Consider the following 19,661-nt stretch of genomic DNA (forward strand, 5'->3'; position numbering starts at 1 on the left):
GATAATAGTTATTTTGCACATTATTGTACTGTAGGTGTTGGGGGGTGGGGGGTGTATGTATTGAATGTATAGGCCAGGTTTATTATTTTTACATTCAGGGTTGGTTTCTTGGTTCTGCGTGAGACCTCTGGAGACCACCTGCGGTCTCCTCGGTTATCTCACGGGTATCAGGCTAGTGGTTGCACGGATGACACCTGCGGGGATGAAGTGGTGGCCTCACATCTGTGGGGGCACCACGGACCCGTAGTCTGTGGGGATAAAGTGGTGGTCCCACATCCGTGGGGGCACCGTGGACCCATAGGTGCGGGGATGATGCGGTGGTCCCACATCCGTGGGGGCACCGCGGACCCGTAGTGAGCACTCGTGAGTTCCCCAGACCCCTGTGGAACCACCCGAGGCCCCGCAGACACCTGTGGGTCTGACCCGGGGCTCCCAGACATGGGGCCTACCGTGGGGACCCAATTGTGGCCCACGGTGACCCAAGGAGAAAACCTAGGGGCCATGGCGCTTGGCGGGATCCACCAACAGGCCTCCAGAACCTGTGTGAAACAAGTTGCTGGTACCCTGTAGGTCTGTCAGGTGCCCTGCCAGCCCGCCGGGGACTCGCGTGGGGCTGGAGTATGAACCCTCTATGTAAAAGGATAAATTGTGTATTTATTGGGGGGCACAGGGGGTGGGTAATGTATTAATAAATAGAATGATATTTATTGTGGGGCTGTGTATTGTTTTTATTGTGGGTACTTGGGGTGGGGGGTGTATTGGCCCCGACGGTATGTGGGTAGGCCTCCCTTGTGGGTAGTGGGTGAGAGTGGTTTGGCCTTATGGGGTGGGGGGTTACTGTGGGAGGGTATGTAGGCGTCCCGAGTGGTGAGTGAGGGTGGGTTAACCCCTTAATGACTGTAGCGTTTAATAACTGCTATGGTGATTAAGGGGTTAGGGGATATTACATTGGATGTTTTCATTCTTGTGTCTGTTTTGCAGCAGCGGAAGGGGCATGGGCAGGATGAAGATGAGGATGGCTTTCATCGTGACAGCCGGAAATGGGTGAGTGCTAAATGTATTTAATGTATTTATTGTTGTTTATGTATTTTAAAAACACAGGAGATGTATGTTGTTTATTGCAATGTTTATTGGGGGCAAATGTCCCCAATAAACATGCTATTCTGCCTTAACCCCTTCATTGCCTTAGCGGCTATACGCTATGGTAATGAAGCAGCATTTATGTATTTTAATAATATTGTGCGGAAGCAGTGGGTCCCCTGAGCTGAACCGCATTGATTTGTGGCTCAGAGACCCCCTGCTTCCCGAGTTACAGGCCCCGGTTTGGGGCATCGGTTACAGTGTCGCCGCCATATTTATAGCGGACACGGCGCGAATGGGACACTATAAAATGGCAGCATCACTGCCACCCGATGACACATACCGGGGCCTGTAACTCGGGAAGCAGGGGTCCCTGGTCCACAAAGCAACGCGGTTCAGCTCAGGGGACCCCCTGCTCACAGTACACTATTATTAAAAATACATTCATGCTGCTTCGTTACCGTAGCACATAGCCGCAAAGGTAAGGAATGAGTGTTTATTTTTTTATGTGTTTTAGTCATAGTGTAGATGTGCAGAGGGTCTCCGGAGCTGAAACGCTTTGGTTTTAGGTCCGGGGACCCCGTGCTTCCCGAGATACAGGCCCCTTTATGGGGTGCCGGTATCCCTCTGCTTTGTTTACATTCCACGGTCACATGATCGGGACCTTTTGCAGGAACTGCAATTGGCATTAGACAGTGAGGCATTTAAAGTGAGCTTTTTAAGTGATAAATACAGTTAGACTATAGTTAATATACTCACTTTCTTCATGCAAGACCAATAACCAATAACCTCAGCTGATATGACATGGATCTATTTGCATTCTCTTCACAGGTATGTTCCTGATGTTCAAATCCTGTGTAAAAGACTGACTCTGGCCTTGTAGAATTGATATAAGTGTGTTCCTGATGTTCAAATCCTGTGTAAAAGACTGACTCTGGCCTTGTAGAATTGATATAAGTATGTTCCTAATGTTCAAATCCTGTGTAAAAGAGTGAATCTGGCCTTGTAGAATTGATATAAGTTAGTATGTTTGAATTTAAAAAGTTTTTTTTTCCCCCTCTTAACTCTGTGCTGTTAATTGACCAACTGGAACAAGCTGATTGATTTGGGAGGGGGAGGGTTATGTGACTGTTTTAGCTGTATAATACAAACACCTCTCCTGCAATTTGCAGGAACTGCAATTGGCATTAGACAGTGAGGCATTTAAAGTGAGCTTTTTAAGTGATAAATACAGTTAGACTATAGTTTGACTAGAGGTGACTGGGGACTGGATCTACTGCACACTCTTTTACTCAAGACAACAAACGGTAAGCTATTCAGATCACACTATGATCCCATGCTTGCTAACCTGCCTATTTCAACCCCCCACCCTTTACAAATTATTTACTGCAGTCTCTCCCAAAACTGACTGCACAATACACTGAAACCCTGAACTGACTCTAGCAGTGCAATACAGCTAAACATTTGACAAGGAACAGGCACACACCTGCTGTTAGTCTGCTCACACTCACTCTGCTCACAACAGCTCCTTGCAGCACTACCTACCTCTGGCATCATGAACCTGCTATGTATTTTAACTTTTTTCTTTCTCATGGCCTCATGGAGATGTTACTCCCTCTATCCACTACAAACTCCTCCATCCTGGCCCACACCCAACATCACCATACACCCTGGACTACTCAAAAGCCTTGGATTATCTACTGAATGTTGGTGGAGAACTCTAGAAACCAACACATCAACCACTGCTCACTCAAATGACAAACACCACAAATCTACAACTTGCAAACAACTAACCAAATTTCTACTCATACTATTACTCTCTTTAGAGGGTGATATTGAACCTAACCCAGGTCCTCCCATTTCAGCTCTGTCCCATGCCCCTGAGAATTCCACCTTTAAATTCCAAAAAGGGCAATCTGTCGCCCATATAAACATCCGGAGCGTGCTGCCCAAACTGGATTAACTAAGGGCATGGTGCCTTATGCATAAACCCAAAGCCAACGTTCTTACAGAAACATGGCTATCCCCTAAAACCCCTGATGCAAATATTGCCATTCAGGGATACTCCATTTTTAGGAGAGATAGGTCAAAAAGAGGAGGAGGGGTATTATTTTATATTGCAAACACATTACAATTTACACTGTTAAATTGCCCACCAAGCCCACCCTCTTTTGAAATTCTAGTTGGCAAAATCTGCCTCCCCTTTTCTAAGCCCATCTTGCTTGCTGGCATCTACCGCCTCCCTAAAGCCCCTCTACAATCCTTGACTGATATCACCCAATTTCTTGGCTCCATTTCCTCTCTGAATGAGAAGAGTGAGCTGCTAGTTCTTGGGGATTTCAACTTCAATTGGCTTGACCCTTAAAAACCACAAAATCCAGATACAACTCAAGTCACTTAACCTATCACAACTCATTTCCCAAACCACACGGATAAACCTGAAATTGCATAACCATTCCTTGCTAGACTGGATTCTCTCCTCAAATCCCAGCAGAATCCAATCCTCTGGTACCCTTCCTGATATTTTCAGTGACCATGCAATAGTGTACTGTGTAAGGAAAATTAAACCACCCCATTCAAGCCCTAAAGTTCTCCTCACTAGAACATTTAAAAACTTTAACCCACAACAGTTTCTGGATGACCTTACCAACTGCCCATGGCAAAGAATCGATTTAATTCCCGACCCTGATTCTGCGCTCGACTATTTCCAATCCGAGTTCTTAAAACTCTGCGATACCCATGCTCCACTACGCAAAATAAGGGTACGGGGGGCCGACCTTCCGTGGGTTACACCTGACCTTATAGCACTCTACCAGTTCAGGGATGCCTTGTGGAAAAGCTACAAAGTAACTGGCACTACCAAGGATCTCAATCACTACAGATGCATGCGGAACATGTGCACAAGGCAAACAAGGCGTACAAAAGCACAATATTACTCTGACAATCTCCACCAGAATGCAGCTTATCACTTGGTCCTCCTCTTGAGAAATCCTATTGGATGAGGTATTAATATACCTTTAAAGTACCATATTATGTAAAGAGGGAGATCAGTGATTGGCTAGGTGTACCTAGGTATGTTACTCAAAGTGGTGACTGATAGGAAGGTTGTCCCATAAGTGTAGGTATACAGATGCACCTTGTCGTAGAGACCCGCGGGCATTACTAATACGTGATCTCGGCCACACTTCATCACATAGATAGGTTCACGATCAAATATAGGATTTAATGATACAAACCATTGATTACACCGTGTGATCCATTACCACAGCATAGACACAAACGCATATTATATGCCTGAGCTGCATTAGTCATTCCACAAGAGCACACAATATGAGATGTGACTCTATGTGGCATTATTACATGATCAAACCACCGATTACGTAATTATATAGTGGCACTACTGTGAGTGATAACATTCTTCTCAGGCCACAATACGTACCTGTTAAATGCATCACACAATGGTATGTATCTGGGAGTAGTATCTGCAGATACTTCAGAGTATTCACTTCTGGAATAGCAGCCTGGAGTCAAAACTATCATTACATAGAGTCTGATAGTTACACGGTACTCCTGGTATACTTACTTACACATGTGTGTGTCGAAGTGGCACGGTTGTTTAAACACAAGTACTACTGTACACAACACCTGTCAACATTACCCCTCAGACTCCTACTCCCTACTACAAGGTGCATCTGTATACCTACACTTATGGGACAACCTTCCTATCAGTCACCACTATTCACCTATACACTTTGAGTAACATACCTAGGTACACCTAGCCAATCACTGATCTCCCTCTTTACATAATATGGTACTATAAAGGTATATTAATACCTCATCCAATAGGATTTCTCAAGAGGAGGACCAAGTGATAAGCGGCATACTAGAAGGTATACCTTTCGATTTACTGTGAGACTTGATATCCTAGCAACATCAGTAGCTTTAGGTTTTTAAGAATTATTTTAATTATAAATAAAGTTTATATGTTGTATGTTTAGCGCATTTATAACCAGGATTTAATACCACTCAGGTCTGCGGTGCGCCCTAGTGGGGATCTTTTCGTGTGTCTCTTACACACATATCCCTTTTGTCCATATGTTTATCCCTGGCAGCACGCGACCTTAACCCCTTATGGTTATAGAGTTCAGAGCGAGGTTTTGCAAACTCTTGCAAAATCTCCACCAGAATACATCAAACCCAGCTAACTTCTGGAAGGTTATCAACAATATATTCCAGCCTCTTAACCATCAAAAACCAAGTAATATCACTAAGGGGGATATTACTCTGACAAACCCCACTGACATTGCAAATGCATTCAATGATTACTTTGTGGGGTGTGCCACTAACTTATTAGCGAAACGCAACACAAACCCCAAACATGAATCTCATCCTGGGAGTATCCCTACAGTCCCACCCCCTCCCAACACTGCCCACAATTTTCAATTTGGCCCAGTATCTGAAGAGGAGATTATACAAGCGCTCCTCAAACTAAAACTAAGCAGCCAATGTGGACCCGACTTACTACAATCTAGGTTCCTACGACTTGGTGCCCCAGCCATTGCCAAACCAATTGCGTCCATAGTCAACTCTATCCTGTATGCAGGCCATATCCCGAAGACCTGGAAAACTGCCAGAGTTGTCCCAATCTTCAAAAGTGGGGACAAAAACACTGTCTCAAACTACAGGTCAATCTCACTTCTCCCAATTCTATCCAAAGTCATGGAAAAATGTGTCCACTCCCAATTAAGCGCTTTCTACACCAAGACAAATTTCCCTAGCCAATTCCAATCTGGGTTTCGTCCCAAACACTCCACCGTAACTACCCTGCTAAAAGTTTGCAATGAAATCCAGTGTGGAATGGAACGGGGACAACTCACTGGTGCAGTATTCCAAGATTTTGCAAAGGCTTTTGTCACAGTTGATCATGCTATCCTGCTTAACAAACTCCAGAGCTCTGGAATAGGGGAACATGCTTTAAACTGGTTTCAGTCCTACCTATCAGGAAGATCCCAACATGTGTCCATCTCAGGCTCTAACACCAACCCCCTGGATATCACCTGTGGTGTCCCGCAAGGCTCTGTTCTGGGGCCCCTACTCTTCTCAGTGTTCATTAATGATCTTCCCACAGCTTGTAAGGAAGCCTCAATACACATGTATGCAGATGACACAATCCTATATGCACACAGCCATAGCCTCTCTGACCTTCAACACATACTTCAGTCTGACTTTGTGAGACTCGAAAACTGAATTTCTCAAAACAAACTGTTTTTAAACACTGACAAGACTGTAACAATGGTATTTGGGTTCAAGACTAAATTGGTAAAGCTTCCAGTGACTGAGCTCCTGATTAGAACCAACGCTAACACCACCCTAACACCTGTCACTAGTTTTAAATACCTGGGCTTATGGTTTGACTCCCACTTAACATTCGGGATGGAAATTGATACCCTGACAACCAAGACCTATGCCAAACTAGGGGTACTTTACAGGAACAAATCCTCCCTAAGTCTCCTGGTCAGAAAGCGTATCGCACAGCAGATGCTAATGCCAATTATTGACTATGGAGACATAGTATATGGCTCGGCTCCTCAAACCCACCTTAGCAAACTTGACACCCTCTACAATTCAATTTGTCATTTTGTTCTCCAATGCAACTACAACACACACCACTGCGAAATGCTCAAAGAACTAGATTGGTCAACACTAGAGTCTAGGCGCAAAGTTCACCTTTCCTGTCTTGCCTTTAAATTCTTCATGGGCAAGCTACCCAGCTTAGGATCCAGGGCAGGAAGGGAGCAGCATCATCAGGAACACCCAGAAAAAAATACAAAACTCATCATAGTGTAGTATGAAAAATAAATGTCAATATGTGGAACTTGGCTCTTTAAATAACCTACTTACAGAATGTAAGATATATAATAGCAGGTTTGTAATTGTGATGGATCTTTGGACACCTCAGGTTATGGGTTGCAGCAAGCAGCAGCATACATCAGATAGGGGTGGTGTCAGGCAAGATGGTGTTTTCACTCTGGCAGCAGCTTCCAATCAGTCATATGCAGTCATACAAAGATAAGGGAAACAATAGTGCTTTACCAAAATAACACAGAGTTTTATCGTGAAGACGAGCAGGAAATGTACTCACAATATAATAAATGAGCACATTCACATCATGGTATCTTTAGGAACCAGGGTATTGGATCGGCCGGTGGAGAAATCCCTCACTTCACTCCGCTTCCTTGTCCTCCACGAGGGTGCCCCCTCGTCCGGTGCCAGATGGATGGCGTCTGTCGTCACTTCCTGGCCTGGCGGTGACGACTTCCGGTGAGCGTAAGTAGAGCGGAGAGTAGGGGGAACGCCGGTCCAAGACTATGCCTCCGTGAATACAGCAGAAAGACAGTTCCCAAACGGTAGATACAGCTGGGCTCTGCTAACTGTCTGCAGATTTCTTTAGCTCAACGCGTTTCACTGCATGCCGCAGCTTCCTCAGGAGCAATGATAATGTCCCCTACTGGGTGCTATTTAAATAGCCCATTCAATTAGGGCAATTGGTAATGCAATCATATATAATTGACACAAGATGATTAACATCATTACACACAGAGTCTCCCAAGCTGGGTACATAATCTCTGTGATCCAAAAAACGACGCATAAAATACTTTAATACAATTTATTTAAAAAGAACATAGAACAGAATATATACTAAAATAAAAAATTAAATACTAAAATTAATGGGTAGTCGTTAGGTCGAGATGCTTAATGGAAGGTAGAGAGAGAGAAAGAGACATATGTTAGTTGATCATAAACACAAAATATGATTAACTTAAATAAAAACATATAAAAGTTATACAATGAGAAATCCAAACTGGAAATGTAAAAGACTGGCATGACTAAAAGTGACTTAAAAAGGAGGGGAGGGGGAGGGGGGAGTGTGTGACATAGGGGAAAATTTATTTTAAAAAATAAAATAAAAATAAAATAAAATAATAACTAGAGGAAGGGTGCAATCTCAAAATCAACATTAAGACCATGTGGTGTCAGCGTGTTAAGTTTATGCACCCAAAACATCTCTCTTTTGCTTAAATCTAAATTTCTATCTCGTCCTCTCCAATGTTGTGCCACATGCTCTATTGCGGTAAATTTTAACCCTTTTGTATTGGAGTTGTGAAAAGAGGAAAAATGTTTGGAAACATTATGTGACTGCACACTACGCCTTATATTGCTTAAATGCTCCAAAATACGTATCTTAATAGCTCTTGATGTTTTTCCAACGTATTGGAGCCCGCATGGGCATTCCAGGAGGTAGATTATATAATTAGAGTTGCAGTTCATGTATTGTTTAATTCTGTAATCCTCATTTTTATTATTGCACCTAAATCCCTTTTTGTCTTGCTGTTTGTATTCACAGGCCTTGCAACAACCACAGCCGTGAAACCCTTCCAATTTTTGAAGCCATCCATTTCTATTTGTCTCTACTTTCTTAATATTACTGGGAGCTATTATACCTTTTAGATTTTTGGCCTTTTTAAAAATCACTCTCGGGCGATCTGGGATTTCTTCTTTTAAAATCGGATCATTTAATAAAACATGCCAGTGTTTCTGTATTATTTTCTTTATATTGTTTGACTCTTTATTAAAAGAAGTTAAAAATGCTGTGTCGAAATTTTTCTTATTATTTGAAGATGTTTCTCTATCTTTAGCTACTAATAGGTCAATTCTATTCAGACCATTTGCTTTTTCTAATGCCAAAATTAGAAATTTTATTTTTATTTTATTTTTTAAAATAAATTTTCCCCTATGTCACACACTCCCCCCTCCCCCTCCCCTCCTTTTTAAGTCACTTTTAGTCATGCCAGTCTTTTACATTTCCAGTTTGGATTTCTCATTGTATAACTTTTATATGTTTTTATTTAAGTTAATCATATTTTGTGTTTATGATCAACTAACATATGTCTCTTTCTCTCTCTCTACCTTCCATTAAGCATCTCGACCTAACGACTACCCATTAATTTTAGTATTTAATTTTTTATTTTAGTATATATTCTGTTCTATGTTCTTTTTAAATAAATTGTATTAAAGTATTTTATGCGTCGTTTTTTGGATCACAGAGATTATGTACCCAGCTTGGGAGACTCTGTGTGTAATGATGTTAATCATCTTGTGTCAATTATATATGATTGCATTACCAATTGCCCTAATTGAATGGGCTATTTAAATAGCACCCAGTAGGGGACATTATCATTGCTCCTGAGGAAGCTGCGGCATGCAGTGAAACGCGTTGAGCTAAAGAAATCTGCAGACAGTTAGCAGAGCCCAGCTGTATCTACCGTTTGGGAACTGTCTTTCTGCTGTATTCACGGAGGCATAGTCTTGGACCGGCGTTCCCCCTACTCTCCGCTCTACTTACGCTCACCGGAAGTCGTCACCGCCAGGCCAGGAAGTGACGACAGACGCCATCCATCTGGCACCGGACGAGGGGGCACCCTCGTGGAGGACAAGGAAGCGGAGTGAAGTGAGGGATTTCTCCACCGGCCGATCCAATACCCTGGTTCCTAAAGATACCATGATGTGAATGTGCTCATTTATTATATTGTGAGTACATTTCCTGCTCGTCTTCACGATAAAACTCTGTGTTATTTTGGTAAAGCACTATTGTTTCCCTTATCTTTGTATGACTGCATATGACTGATTGGAAGCTGCTGCCAGAGTGAAAACACCATCTTGCCTGACACCACCCCTATCTGATGTATGCTGCTGCTTGCTGCAACCCATAACCTGAGGTGTCCAAAGATCCATCACAATTACAAACCTGCTATTATATATCTTACATTCTGTAAGTAGGTTATTTAAAGAGCCAAGTTCCACATATTGACATTTATTTTTCATACTACACTATGATGAGTTTTGTATTTTTTTCTGGGTGTTCCTGATGATGCTGCTCCCTTCCTGCCCTGGATCCTAAACTGTTGTAAGGGAATCAGTGCATATTCCCTGGAAGGTTGAGAGAATTCGTCAGTTTCACAAACTTTTAATTTTATTTTTTTGAGCACTTTTATAGTTGTTAAGCGCCTTTCCAAGTCACTGGGTTTCACAAGCTACCCAGCTACCTGAACAAGCTCCTCACCCCTACCACTTGCAGCACTTATCACCTGAGATCAGACTCCAAAAGACTATTCATGGTCCCAAGGCTCAACAAAGTATCTGGACGTTCCTCCTTCTCCTTCCGTGCACCCCCAAACTGGAACAACCTACCAGAGACTCTCACATCCACCACCAGTTTAAGTTCTTTCAAATCTAAGGCTGTCTCACATTTTAACCTGGTCTGTAACTGTTTCATACGCTCATAATATATATTTTCTTTAACTGTGCACGCAATGTCTTGTATATAATGTATACCCTGTTCATTTATGTAACTGTACTTGTAACCATGTTTTATTTGTTTTACTCTGTGCCCAGGACATACTTGAAAACGAGAGGTAACTCTCAATGTATTACTTCCTGGTAAAATATTTTATAAATAAATAAATACATTTAAATGCAGAGGGAAACCGGCACCTCATAAAGGGGCCTGTATCTCGGGAAGCAGGGGGTCCCCGGACCTGAAACCAATGCGGTTCAGCTCCGGAGACCCCCTGCACAAACGGCTTATCGGAAGGTTATCGGGAGCCAGGCTGTTTCGGCACAGGCTCATCGGCAGTTTTGCTTTCACTGTGATTCGGCAGGGATCGGCATGGATTCGGCCCTTAATGAATACTGCGAGGGCAAATCGCCAAAATCATGCCTTTCGGCAACACTTGCCGAAACCACTTTTTCGCCGCTTACTGCATAGAGCCCTTAATCTCTGTTCCAGCCAAGTTGAGCCCAGGTGCTGAGGAGGATTCTATGGCTGCTGCAAGCTCATTGACGTATATTGTAAAAAGTGTGAGACTCAGGCTGCAGCCCTGTGTAACTCCATGGCCTTGATGGAAGAAATCTGTTCTTTTGTTATTAACTTTCAAGCAGCATTTGTTTTCAGAGTACATGATTTTGATGGTGTTGTATGTTCTCCCCCCTATTCCGCTCTCTAGTATTTTCAGCAATAGACCTGGATGCCAGATGGAGTCGATGGCCTTTTAAAGTCCACAAATCAAGCACAGATTTTGCCCTGGTTGGTGTTGTGAATGTGCTTATTGATCAGCCTGTATTGGGTGTAGATGTGATCTGTGGTGCGGTGGTTTGTCAGGAAGCCTGTCTGGCTCTTACTCAGTACCCTCTACTCTGTTAGGAAGGTGAGAATTCTGTTATTAATGATGCTGTTGTACAGTTTCCCCAGGGTGCTGCTGGCCAGGGCCGCCAACAGAAATCATAGGGCCCGGGACAAATGAAAGTAGCAGCCCCCCACCAACCCATAACGCACCTACCACAAAAAAAATTTTAGCGCACAACTTTTACTTAACTATTTTTTTATTGTTAATACGGAAAAAAACATAATTCTATTCAATTTGTTTATTTTAATATTTACAACAAAAGACAAAGATACCGAATGCTACATCCAATGTGACAAAAGGTCTGGGGGGGATTCAGTATGGGCCGGAGGTTGGGGGAGGGTTGCAGGGCCGGTGGAGGGGGGTGGCGGGGAGTTGGATGATCAACTTTGTTAGGGCCCGGGTTGGAGTATTTGACAGAGAGAGAGAGAGACAGAGAGAGAGAGAGACAGAGAGTGGAAGGAGGAAATATGGCCAGGTTTGAGAGAAAGTATGAGGAGCTCTGTTTTTGCCATGAAATTTTTTTAAGTCAGGATAATATAGCCGAGAGACATACAGAAACTTTAGTCTGTACAGCAGGTGTAAGTTCAGAAAAGTAGATGTGTGTGTCATCAGCATAGAGGTGATATTTGAACCCAAGATATGTGATTAGGTCACTGTAAGAGATGTGTACAGAGGTACTTTAAATGGAGACCGATTAAGGTGAAATTAAATCCTGGCTTTATTGAGCCTGTTCCTTTATCCAGGAAAAACATACAAAATACTGTTGCGGCCGAGTTTATTAGAAGCTTTACCCGGTCTCGGCCGCAACAGAAACCGCGCGCGCGCCGAGGTGTCCCGGGCGCGCGACGGAGCCTCGGAGGATCGGTCCTCCGATCGGGGCTTCCCCCTCCCCTCTCCGGGTCCGCCGGGTCCCCCGGAGCCCCCCACCGCAACCCCCACATTAGGAGCAACCCTGGGAACGCGTGCCATGCGCGCACGCTCCCGATGAAGCGTGACCGCGCATCGATGACGCGCGGCATGCTGAGGGAAAGCAATGAGCAAGCCGGGACACCTCCCAGCTTGCGGCTCCAGCCCACTTCGAATAAAGTGTGCCGCCTCTGTATAACAAAATAGCAAACCCCTATCCCTTTGTAAGGGCTAACTTACTTCCCTAGACCCTATCTGCAGGACTGGAGGAATATTCCCATTACCAGCCTATCACCCCAAAGATTCAGGAAGTTCCTTAAGCAGGTGACCCTCCATGTCAGTCTAATCAGCCAGGTGGAGTCTGGTTGATTGCCTGTGTGCAATTAACCAGCTCGCTGCTGGATTTAGAGGCAGTTTCTCTTAAACAGTGACAAGTCCCTGTTACATACAGCCTTTTTGTGGGAAGCTTGGGCTTACCACAGCCAAAGCCCATCCTGTCACTCTAACTCGAGATATCCCTACGGCTCGAATGAGTGTGGATGGAGAATGAGAACCCTCATTCCCTCTGGGATTGGAGCCCTTTCTCCAGGTTATTAGTGTCTCCTCCAGAAGGTACTTGAGATCAGCACTCTTCAGTCGCTCGAGGAGGACATTTTCCAAGTACAGTCTTTCTTCTGACCGCTTGTTTACGTATTTTACCCTGCATCGGGCGATCCTTTCTTCCCCGAGTTAAAAGTGTCCACCAGCATCGGATTCTGTAGCTATATTCACGGGAGGTTCAAGCTGGGCGGAGTTTTTATCCATGCCGATTAACTCCTGTGGCATCTCAATTTGGTAGTTACCTAGTGTTGTACCTGTAGAGGTGTGAACACCGAAACAGTTCTGCCTCAATCTAGCCAAAGGTTGCCTCTTTCTAGTGGCTAATTTCATTGTGAGGAATATGGCTTGGCCCATGGGGCCACAGTAGCATGACTATATTAGTATTGTGCTTCTCAGTCGTAATTAGGTTTTTCTTTCCTGACTTGTGTGGAAAGCCGATAATAGTACTGAGATGGCATTACGGGTGCGCTTATAGCAACGCACAGCTTGCTTGGTTGTGATGCAGAACCTATATCTGGATGCAATAACACCAGCAGCTTCCTTCATTTTTTTGTAGTATATTTGCTGCAGACACTTCCTAACATCTGACTGGATTAAGATTACATACTGCTTCAAATGTTCATAATTCTTTCATTGACGTTGTTACAGTCACCTAGAGAGAGAGTGTAAAGAGAAAAGAGGTCCCAGAACAGAACCCTGGCGTTGCCCCACAGAGAGATCGATAGAGGAGGAGGTGTTAGCAAAAGAGACACTGAAAGTACAATGGGAGAGATAAGAGGAGATCCAGGATAGAGCTTTGTTATGAATGCCAAGAGTATGGAGAATGTGAAGGAGAAGAGGGTGGTCCATGGTGTCAAATGCTGCAGAGAAGTCGAGTAATATTAGCAGAGTGTAATGACCTCTGTCTTTGGCAGCATGAAGGTCATTAGTTAGTTTAGTGAGGTCTGTATCAGCGGAGTGAATAGAAAAACCTGGCATGATGCCAAGAAGACTGCTGCACCACAAAAATATAATGAAGCAAAGAGGATGACAAAAAACGGTTTATTGTAAAAAAAAAAATGGAGAGACTACACTGACATTTTTCACCCAAAATGGCTTTATCAAAAAAAAGAGTCTCTCCATTTTTTTACAATAAACAGTTTTTTGTCCATCCTCTTCGCTTCATTATATTTTTGTGGTGCAGTAGTCTTCTTGGCATCATGCTAGGCTTTTGTATTTGCTCTTTAAACACAGAAGAAACTACACTGCAAGTGAAGAAACTCCGACTGCTGTGGATTCCACTAAGGAGTAACAGGACTGTCATCTAATTGTGAGTATCATTCCAGGAGTACCGGACTGTCTTTTTAATGTAGGAGTTATCTCTATGCATTGGGACAGTTTAAAAGGTCCAAGATATACTCTAATTAGGGTGGTACCATAGTCCAATGCTAACACCTCCAGAAGAATACTCACATATATCTAAACTGATTATATGCTTGCTAAAGGGTTTCTGCATTATTGCTATCAATTTTCATAGAAAGTATACAGGATAAACTATACAACCATTTTTCTTTCATTTGCAAGTGAATCCCATATTTTTGGAGCCCCAGTTTTTTTCCCCTTTCCTTTCAGGTTAGGAGATATCATTGTATCAGTGGAGTGAACAGTGCGGAAGCCAGATATTAGAGGGTCTAGGAGAGAATAGGTGTTGTGAAAATGGAGCAAGCAAGATAATACAAGCCGGGAGACATGTCAACAGTTAAAAAGACAGGTATGGTTAAGCTTGCTGTTTTTGAGTAATGGTATAATTGTTGCATGTTTGAAGGAAGAGGGAAAGGTATCAGAGTAGAGGGAGGAGTTAAAATGTGTGTGAGCGTAGGGATTATAGCAGAAGCAAGAGATTTTAGAATATGGGATGGAATGGGGTCAAGAGGGCAGGTGGTAGAGGAAGAAGAGGAGATCAGCAACACATCCTCCTTTGAAACAGCAGATAAAGAGTCAAGGAATGCAGGAGGAGAGTTAGGAAGAGTTAGGAAGAGGTGTAGGATGGGAGGAGGATATAGAGGGGATGGCCTGACGTATGGATTCCACCTTTTCCTTGAAATAGTCGGCAAAGTCCTGAGGTGAGATGGAGGAAGAAGAACAGGCAGCAGAGGGTGGTCTGTGTAGTGAGTCAAAGTCAGAGGAGAGTCAGCGTGGATTAGACTTGTGCATATTGATTAGTGAAGAAAAGTAGGTTTGTTTCATTTTAGAGAGGGCAGAGTTGAAACAGGATAGCATAAATTTGCAGTGAAGGAAGTCTGCGAGAGTGTAAGAGTTCATAGGAACAAGTGCAGGAATGCAGCATGCATTTGTGGGAATTTAGCCAGGGTCTGCGGTTCAAAGGCCGAGAACGCCAGAGAGAGGAGAGCAGGAGCCCCACGCCCCCACCCATCGGGGCACGGAGTGTGGGAGAAATAAAGGCCACCATAAGAGAGGGTAGCTTCCAGAGCAGAGTCAGACTGAGTGTGCCAAGTCTCAGTTATAGCAAAGAGGAGCAGAGAGTGAGTGAAAAAGAAGTCATACACAGAGAGGAATTTGTTAGCAAGTGAGCGTACATTCCAAAGAGCACAGGAGAAAGGGAGAGAGGAGGGAAAAGTGACAGGAATCAGTATGAGATTATAGGGGTTGACCCCAGAAGGAATAGAAGTTGTATATGGAAGGCGAGGACGAGAGCATGTAGAAATAAGACAGGGACCAGGATTGGGAGAGATACCCCCAGAAGCAAGGAGGAGAAGCATGGGAAGAAAGAGAATGTGTTAGGATGATATGTAGGGGTGTGTTTCAGTGCAGTGTCAGAGGGAGCAGGTAAGGAAGGAGTTCATGTGAACTGAGAAGTGGCGAAGGAAGGAGAGATGGAGATATGAATAGAGTTAGAAACATAAGAAGACTGGTAGAAAGAAGCACATATTTTGAAAAGAAGTGAGGTCAAAGCAAATAGAAACAGTATCGGCAGCATGGCAGGAATAGTTTAGAGCTAAGATGTGCAGTCTGGGATAGATAATATCCTCCTTTCCAGCATAGTTAAAATCCAGGACTCTGGGCTAGTAGGTGTTGTATTGTCCACTTGTCTCACTTGTGTTGAACTCCCTGTTCAACTCCACACTGCATGATACTTAAAATCGTGCTACTTTAAATATGGGCTTCTTTAAATGCAGGCTGCTACATACAGCAAAGGCTGCTATGTCTGTAGTTAGATAGGTCTAAGAAGTCACCTAACTGAATTAAGTTCAGCCAAGCCAGCTCAATTAGCACATGTGAGGCACATTAAAATAAATGGTACTTCTAAACTGGCTGTTGTCCTGTCTAGGTGTTACAAGTTGAAATGAATTAAGAGACACAGCAAGAGGTGATTTGGAGACAGACAATTCAAATATGGTTTTTAACTAATTCTTACAAGTTGTGTTTACTAAAATAAACACAGCAGGGGGTGCTTTGGAGACAGACAGTCGATAGATAGCTAGATAGATAGCTAGATAGACAGACAGACAGACAGACAGACAGACAGACAGACAGACAGACAGACAGACAGACAGACAGACAGACAGACAGACAGACAGACAGACAGACAGACAGATAGATAGATAGATAGATAGATAGATAGATAGATAGATAGACATAGAAATATTGTTATTACACTATATTATATAAAACCTGATGAATCAGACTGCACACCTATGTAGAAGGTCCTAAAGGATGCAGGTGCAAAAGGGTAAATGATTATAGACAAAACAGAGGACCCCAAGAGATAGGGTCAAAAATCACCCCCGAAATATGCACTCAATGCCCAGTACGTCAGATAGCTAAATACTCTTATTTGTTAATACTACTAAGTGGTATACAGTAGTCTGAAGTTGATGGGCTAAAATCACAAAATAATACAATTTTATTACATCTTAGTTATTAAACACTCCAATATTAAAATATTAATATCTTGATGTGGAGGGACTTTACTCAAGCATCCCACACACTTATGGGATGCAGGCTATCGCCCATTTTCTCAAAGCTAGGGGAGATGACACCAAGCCCCATAGTGACCTAGTACTGTCACTTCTCGATTATACTCTGAACCACAATTACTTTCTGTTTGGAAAGCAACTCCATCATCAAGTACAGGGTACGGTGACGGGGGCCACCTGTGCTCCCACCTATGCCAATTTATACCTAGGCTTGTGGGAGGAGACGTGGTCTTCATCGAGACCCTGGAAAGATTCACAGTGCACGTAGTATTGTGGGTAAGGTATATAGATAACGTCCTTCTGTTTTGGAATGGAACTAAAGCACTCCTTGTTGAGTTTATTCAAGTGCTGAACACTAACTCACACAACTTGAAATTAACATACCAAACAAGTAAGACACTTATAGAGTTCCTTGACATCACAATATCAAAGACAACAGAGGGCAAAGTAGAAACGAGTATCTACAGGAAACCTACCTCCACGAACACCTTACTAATGACCTCTAGCCATCCCCCTAGGCACATAACAAATAATATACCTGTGGGTCAATTTTTAAGGCTAAGACGCAATTGTTCATCAATAGCTGATTTCAAGAAACAATCCAAGGACATGTCACAGAGATTTACCGAAAGGGGTTACTCTAGGAAAATCATCAAGCGGGCATATTATAGAGCCTTGGTGTCACAAAGAGACACATTACTTTACAATAAAAGAGTGGACCATTCCGAAGACAAAATTATAAGGTTTATTGGAGGATATAGTAGTTAATGGCAAGACATAAAAAACATTCTAAAAAAACATTGGCATGTCTTGCTTGAAGACACTGATTTGAGAGGTATCCTTCATGACGTTCCAAGTACGGGATGTAGACGGAGTAAGAACCTTAAGGATAGCCTCGTACGTAGTCATTTCCAGGCACAACCTTTGAAAACCTGGTTGGGTGAAAAACCAAAGGGTTACTTTCCTTGCACTAGATGCCAGGCTTGCCAATACATGAGGGTAACAAAGACTTTTACAAACTCATCAAACACCAAAACATATACAATCAAAGACTTCATGAACTGTCTTAGTTGCAGTGTTATTTACCTCATGACCTGTGTCTGCGGAATTATGTATGTAGGCAAAACCCACAGACCTTTCAAAACGAGAGTCTTGGAACACATAGGCAGCGCTAGGAATGCAGTTGATACTCCTGTAGCAAGACACGTTATTGAATGCCACCAAGGTAACAAAAAATGTCATGCATTTCACTGCAATTGAACACATCCCATGTCACCCTAGGGGAGGAGACTGGGATAAGAGGCTGCTCCAACGCGAATTTCGCTGGATTTTTTAGCTTCAGACCCAGCTACCGTTCGGTCTTAATGAGGGATTCCTCTATTCATCTTTCCTCTAATAACATTGTCCTTAACATCTGGGCTCTAATGGGGATCCAGGGATACAGTCATAAATACATCTTTGATCTGTATTGACCGCTATGGGCAGATCTCCATAAATGGTTCATTCATTCCTACACTGCTTCATTTTCCACAGCTCATTGCCCTTAGTGATTTTCATGGTTTTTATGGTCCCACAAGCTCCCAATATATATGTATACTGTATGCTATGTGCATGTATATATGTGTACATATGGGAATGTTTGTATAACCTACATACTTTGTTAGTAATCAATACACACAAAATCAGTACTTTGGCAAAGAGTATATATGTGTTTTAATGTTCTGGTCTGTGATAATCATCATTTAGAGTCTGCCAGCTCTGATAGGGCTTTCACAGACAACTGCGCTGATTAGCTAAGAAATAACGAGCCTTCAGACTTTAGGTATATAAGAGTCATGAAGAGGAGGGCTTTATACAGACTACCCCCCTCCCCCCGATGAAACGTGTCATACACGCGAAACACGTGCCGGTGAAGTAGGACGTCGCTCGAGTGACGCTACGGAGGGAGCTGCAGACAGCAGTAACGTGATCTACACAAACACGGCTTGTATATGGGCGGCTAATCTTTGATGTATGAGAATAGTTGTACTGCCAGGTGGCTGTTTGTCCCAGCATATCCTTGCAATCTGCTGCAACTTTATTGTGCCAGTATAGCTTATATGACTCAGTTACTGTAGAGGGAGAAGGGGGTTGGCCCAGTATTAAAGGGGTTGCACCCCATATGGCCACCCCCTGACCTCACCAGGGAGGCAAGGGGTTAACTGGACTGTGGTCCAGGAATGTGGTTTACATCTTGTCATGTCATGAAAAATGTATGTTCCCCTGTTCCCATGTTTCATTATAATCCTGTATTTTAATGTTTTAAAGTGCATTTCTGTATCTCCAGTTCTGGAGGTCACAGAGAGTTGATATTTGGCCAATATGTGGAGGCACTGTAGGCATTAAAAACTGGCAAATTTCGGATGCGCAAGCACGACGGGTTGGAGATGGTGGTGTAACTTCACAGCTCCGCCAACCATCGGCAGTTTAAGGCAAATAAATTATTATAAAACCAGAAACTCCAAAATACTCTCTTGAGGCCCCTGATACACTTCTGATCATAAAAAGTTACCGGAGGAGCCATGGCAGCAACGCAGCAGAAGACCCGGCGCAAATCTGATGTGCGCTCATATTTTACAGGCTCGGGCAGGGCCGGAGCAGCGGAGCTCTCAGCGGTGTCGGATTCGGACTCAGCCCAAGAACCGGAGGGGGCTACAGCGGGCCATTCCAAAATAATAAAAAAGGAAATAGCACGGCTTCTCGTGGACTTAAAGGCCTTCTTCAGAGGGGAGGTGGAGGGGCTTAGGAAGGATATACTCCAGATTGGGAATCGTCCAAGCGAGCTGGAGGATCGTATGGAGGAGAGCTCCAAATG

The 19,661-nt window shown here is 43.4% G+C and overlaps 1 long non-coding RNA gene across 1 annotated transcript; it reads left to right on the plus strand.

Moving 5' to 3' along the window:
* Positions 1 to 6,860: 6,860 nt before the first annotated feature.
* On the plus strand, positions 6,861 to 8,729 carry LOC142488552 (uncharacterized). The gene is made up of 2 exons (XR_012799486.1): positions 6,861 to 7,407; positions 8,486 to 8,729. It is a non-coding gene; the product is annotated as an uncharacterized LOC142488552 (long non-coding RNA).
* The last annotated feature ends 10,932 nt before the right edge of the window (positions 8,730 to 19,661 follow it).

This window comes from Ascaphus truei, chromosome 2 (genome assembly GCF_040206685.1).
Source record: "Ascaphus truei isolate aAscTru1 chromosome 2, aAscTru1.hap1, whole genome shotgun sequence".
In the NCBI taxonomy this organism is placed as follows: domain Eukaryota; kingdom Metazoa; phylum Chordata; class Amphibia; order Anura; family Ascaphidae; genus Ascaphus; species Ascaphus truei.